General features: G+C 48.6%; 1 protein-coding gene across 1 annotated transcript in view; it reads left to right on the top strand.

Moving 5' to 3' along the window:
• The first annotated feature begins 592 nt into the window (after positions 1-592).
• Positions 593-6,000, top strand: part of CALCOCO1 (calcium binding and coiled-coil domain 1) — a 95,922-nt gene continuing 90,514 nt past the window's right edge. Inside the window, exon 1 of the mRNA XM_040340723.1 lies at positions 593-693. The gene's annotated coding sequence lies outside the window, so the exon portion shown is untranslated. The remainder of the gene's footprint in view (positions 694-6,000) is intronic.

The following is a 6,000-nucleotide window of genomic DNA, read 5'->3' as shown; positions in this document are numbered from 1 at the left end:
TGCCAAACACATGGGATCGTGCAAAAACGTAGGGCGGGTGCTGCGTTTACATGTCGCGCCTCCACAATCATGGTACTGCGATACAACGCATTTTGGTGGCCACAAATGGGCTGCGTTTGCTAGATTCATTTAGATTGCCATTAACAATTAATGACACCCGTTTGCATCTAGCAAGCGCAGTACGTTCTGGAGTGAAGGGGCACAAAAGCCTTCATGAGTCTGCTAAAGAGCAGCAAGTTTCTCTCATGTGCGCTCTTGCATGCGTTCCAGATATGTAACAATGTGAACCTAGCCTCAAAATTCTTAAAGCTGTAACCATGCATTTGGAAGACTGTCCAGAAAACTGCTTTTTAATAAATATTGATGCATTTTTAATGTTTCACGGTTTTCTACTTTACACATTGTACTATTTCACTTCAATTCCTCATCCCGCTACTGACTGGGAAAAAAAATGGAACCTATGCCTAGAATTCCTCACAGGCCTTATCATGGAGCTCCAAACCCCGCCCCCGTCTCCCATGGCAACTGTAATCCAGCCAAGTCTCCTGGTCCTCTGCCAGAGCAAGGTACTCTGGGTAACGTAGTTCAAACGAGCGAGTTTTGTAGGCGGCTAAGCGAACCCGAAACTACACTTCCCAGAGAGCAGCGCGCGAGGCTGCTGTTGTTGTGGGCCAGCTGATTCCTCTATGCGGGGTAAGAGGGCTGTTGGGGTTTGAGCTCGGTGTGTGGGGGGGATGAGGAGCGGGGTGTTGTATAGGTCGGCCTGGAGACGGGGGATAGGAATGTGTACGGTAGAGCCTGCGTTCAGCAGCGCGCCATTTCCGTGTTCCAGTCTCCTATTACACAGTTCTCGAGGGCTCCAGGCGGTATAGAGCTCAGAAAATGATGCAGGCGAATAGGCGGCTCGGTGTGTGTGTGGTCTCTCCATCCGCCCTCAGCACAGGACTCTCTAGTGTTGTAATCCAGCACAGGACTTCCTCTAGTGTTGTCATCCAGCACAGGACTCTCCAGTGTTGTCATCCAGCACAGGACTCTCCAGTGTTGTCATCCAGCACAGGACTCTCCAGTGTTGTCCTCAGCACAGGACTCTCCAGTGTTGTCATCCAGCAGAGGACTCTCTAGTGTTGTGATCCAGCACAGGACTTCCTCTAGTGTTGTCATCCAGCACAGGACTCTCCAGTGTTGTCATCCAGCACAGGACTCTCCAGTGTTGTCCTCAGCACAGGACTCTCCAGAGTTGTCATCCAGCACAGGGCTCTCCAGTGTTGTCATCCAGCACAGGGCTCTCCAGTGTTGTCATCCAGCACAGGGCTCTCCAGTGTTGTCATCCAGCACAGGGCTCTCCAGTGTTGTCATCCAGCACAGGGCTCTCCAGTGTTGTCATCCAGCACAGGACTCTCCAGTGTTGTCATCCAGCACAGGACTCTCCAGTGTTGTCATCCAGCACAGGACTCTCTAGTGTTGTCATCCAGCACAGGACTCTCCAGTGTTGTCCTCAGCACAGGACTCTCCAGTGTTGTCATCCAGCACAGGGCTCTCCAGTGTTGTCATCCAGCACAGGGCTCTCCAGTGTTGTCATCCAGCACAGGGCTCTCCAGTGTTGTCATCCAGCACAGGACTCTCCAGTGTTGTCATCCAGCACAGGACTCTCCAGTGTTGTCCTCAGCACAGGACTCTCCAGTGTTGTCATCCAGCACAGGGCTCTCCAGTGTTGTCATCCAGCACAGGGCTCTCCAGTGTTGTCATCCAGCACAGGGCTCTCCAGTGTTGTCATCCAGCACAGGGCTCTCCAGTGTTGTCATCCAGCACAGGGCTCTCCAGTGTTGTCATCCAGCACAGGACTCTCCAGTGTTGTCATCCAGCACAGGACTCTCCAGTGTTGTCATCCAGCACAGGACTCTCTAGTGTTGTCCTCAGTACAGGACTTCCTCCAGTGTTGTCCTCAGCACAGGACTCTCCAGTGTTGTCCTCAGCACAGGACTCTCCAGTGTTGTCCTCAGCACAGGACTATCCAGTGTTGTCATCCAGCACAGGACTATCTAGTGTTGTCCTCAATACAGGACTCTCTAGTGTTGTCCTCAATACAGGACTCTCTAGTGTTGTCCTCAATACAGGACTCTCTAGTGTTGTCCTCAGCAGTGTTGTCATCCAGCACAGGACTCTCCAAGTGTTGTCCTCAGGACAGGACTGTCCAGTGTTGTCCTCAGGACAGGACTGTCCAGTGTTTGTCCTCAGGACAGGACTGTCCAGTGTTGTCCTCAGGACAGGACTGTCCAGTGTTGTCCTCAGGACAGGGCTCTCCAGTGTTGTCCTCAGGACAGGGCTCTCCAGTGTTGTCCTCAGGACAGGGCTCTCCAGTGTTGTCCTCAGGACAGGACTCTCCAGTGTTGTCCTCAGGACAGGGCTCTCCAGTGTTGTCCTCAGGACAGGGCTCTCCAGTGTTGTCCTCAGGACAGGGCTCTCCAGTGTTGTCCTCAGGACAGGGCTCTCCAGTGTTGTCCTCAGGACAGGGCTCTCCAGTGTTGTCCTCAGGACAGGGCTCTCCAGTGTTGTCCTCAGGACAGGACTCTCTAGTGTTGTCCTCAATACAGGACTCTCTAGTGTTGTCCTCAGCAGTGTTGTCATCCAGCACAGGACTCTCCAAGTGTTGTCCTCAGGACAGGACTGTCCAGTGTTGTCCTCAGGACAGGACTGTCCAGTGTTTGTCCTCAGGACAGGACTGTCCAGTGTTGTCCTCAGGACAGGACTGTCCAGTGTTGTCCTCAGGACAGGGCTCTCCAGTGTTGTCCTCAGGACAGGGCTCTCCAGTGTTGTCCTCAGGACAGGGCTCTCCAGTGTTGTCCTCAGGACAGGACTCTCCAGTGTTGTCCTCAGGACAGGACTCTCCAGTGTTGTCCTCAGGACAGGGCTCTCCAGTGTTGTCCTCAGGACAGGGCTCTCCAGTGTTGTCCTCAGGACAGGGCTCTCCAGTGTTGTCCTCAGGACAGGGCTCTCCAGTGTTGTCCTCAGGACAGGGCTCTCCAGTGTTGTCCTCAGGACAGGACTCTCCAGTGTTGTCATCCAGCACAGGACTCTCTGTGTTTTAGCACATTTTGGCACACTTACCTGTTAAGCTGCACTGTGATCGATCTAGCGGGCGCTTCCATCTTCACCAGTCTTCCATCCAGGTTCTGTGCCTGAGTGGCTGGGCCATGATGATGTCACACCCACCCATGCACACTGGAGTCATATCGCAGCGGCACAGTTTGGGTCTGTGAGTGTTCGCTAAGCTGCACATGCGTGACGCAGTGTATGACGGCTGACAGGCAGGAGGAAGCATTTATGACAAGAGACCCATAGGATATTATGATGTAATATTGTATTCTGACAGCAAGGACTCCTCCCACTGTCACAATTCACTAATCAGCAAATTGGCTGCAGTGCTGATCAAAGAAACAATTTCCTGTTGGAGAGAAGCCAGTCATTAGATCGTCTACTCGATTTTTTATTTTCTACATTTCTTTAGTTTTGGTTTCCCGCCTAGGCCAATGATGTCATTTGACCCAGGATTCTTCAGGAGGGGAACAGAGGAGAAGTTTTCTCAGCAAATTAATTTGCTAATTTGTTCAGCAATTATTTATCTGCAATTTTTTTTTAAAAGAAAAAATATATATATTTTTTTTAAAATCAGTCTTTTTTTCATATATTTAGCAAAAAAATAGAATATACCACCAAAAGAAAGCTATATTTGTGTGAACAAAATGAAAAAAAATTAGTTTGGGCGCATGACAAAAGTTCAAAATTGGCATGGGCAGGAAGGGGGTTGTTAGTGCCCAGAATTGAAGTGGTTAAATCTTTGTTTTGTGATATTTATCACTTACATTTTGTGTTGTTTTTTGGATTTTTTTTTTTTTCAAAATGCTATCACTGCACTAGAGGAAGAAATACTAAGAAACAATGAAAACATTCTAGCATGCTTTCATTCACAGGAACGATCTCCCTCTGGTGAAATGATACAATTTATTTTCATTCCTGAGGTCGGCAAAACATTTCCACTGATACATTGTATACTTTTAATTTACTGGACAGTGCAGAGTTCCCCTCATGCTAAAAAAAAAAAGACTGCCTTCTGGCAGGTGATAAATAACGAATGTATGTGTTCTTTAGTGATTTGCCTTTAAAGATTTTTTATTTTTATCTCACATTTTTTACAAATGTGCGGAATTTACCTCACATTCAATAGCGCATAAATAACGCCTGAAATACTCCTGCCCCAGCATTCTCAATGTGAAAGCCCGAGGGCTTTCACACTGAGGCGTTGCGCTGGCTGGAGAAAAAAAAATCTTTGGAGGGGTGAGAGGAGCGGTGTGTATACCGCTCCTTCCCATTGAAAACAGTGGGATACCGCCGGCAATGCGCCTCTGCAGAGGAGCATTGCCGGCGGTATTAACCCTTTTTCGGCCGCTAGCGGGGGTTAATAATACTGCACCGAATTCTGCGGTAATTCCGATGGTATAGCGCCGCTAAAAATAGTATACCACTAGTATACCAATAGTAAAATAGTATACCACCACCGCACATACTGCCCCAGTGTGAAAGGGGCCTTACTTTGATGAATTGATGAATTGACTCTTATTATCTTATTATATTTCCGAAAAATATCTCGTATAGCATGCAGTAACTTTTTGTGAATTGACTCCTATGACCCTTATGACAAGATTACCTGCCATTATTTTCATGAAAGCTGAAAATTTTAAAAGACTGCAAACAACTTTTTAAGTGGCATCAACATCTTAATGTGATTTATTTGGCTAGGATCTACTTTCAGGCTGCTATCCGAGAATAACATAAAAACCCTTGCAGTGCTCTGCAAGGGTTAACTGCTCATTAAAGGCCCATTTACACAAGAAACTGTAGCCCGGATTCAGAAAGGAGATACAACGGCGTATCTCCGGATACGCCGTCATAACTCTGAGTGTGCGTGGTCGTAACTATGCGACTGATTCATAGAATCAGTTACGCATAGATTTCCCTAAGATCCGACCGGCGTAAGTGTCTTATACCGTCGTATCTTAGGCTGCATATTTACGCTGGCTGCTAGGTGGCGCTTCCGTATATTTATGCAAGGAATATGCTAATTAGGTAGATACACCGATTCAGAAACGTATGTCTGGCCGGCGCATTTTTTTACGTCGTTTACGTTAGGCGTAAAACTACCCCTGCTATATGAGGCATAGCCAATGTTAAAGCGGTTCTCCACCCTAAAGTGGAGTCCCGCTGATCGGAACCCTCCCCCCCTCCGGTGTCACATTTGACACCTTTCAGGGGGGAGGGGGGTGCAGGGTGCTGGGATCACTCGGCTCCCAGCACACAGCGGTAGCCAATCGGCGGGCGCAGCGCGACTCGCGCATGCGCCGTAGGGAACCGGACAGTGAAGCCGCAGCGCTTCACTTCCTGGTTCCCTCAGCGTGGATGGCGGGGGGAGAAGCAGAGAGACGAGCGATCACGATCGGCGCTGGACTCCAGGACAGGTAAGTGTCCTAATATTAAAAGTCAGCAGCTGCAGTATTTGTAGCTGCTGGCTTTTAATATTATTTTCCCATGGCACATCCGCTTTAAGTATGGACGTCGTTCCCGCGTCGAGTTTTGAATATTTTACGTCGTTTGCATAAGTCGTTCGCGAATAGGGCTGTACGTAAGTTACGTTCACGTCTAAAGCAATGACGATTTGCGGCGTAATTTCGAGCATGCGCACTGGGATTTTTTCACGAACGGCGCATGCGCAGTTCGTAAAAAACGTCAAATACGCGGGGTCACATGTAATTTAAAAAAAACACGCCCACATCATCCACATTTGAATAAGGTGGGCTCACGCGACACACATACGTTACGCCGCCGTAACTAAGGGCGCAAGTTCTTTCTGAATACGGAACTTGCGCCCTAATTTACGGCTGTGTAACGTATCTGAGATAGGTTACGCCACCCGGAAAGATACACCAATGTATCTGAATCCGGCCCTGT

This window comes from Rana temporaria, chromosome 2, assembly GCF_905171775.1.
Source record: "Rana temporaria chromosome 2, aRanTem1.1, whole genome shotgun sequence".
Classification (NCBI taxonomy): domain Eukaryota; kingdom Metazoa; phylum Chordata; class Amphibia; order Anura; family Ranidae; genus Rana; species Rana temporaria.
This window is presented reverse-complemented; position numbering and strand designations above follow the sequence as displayed.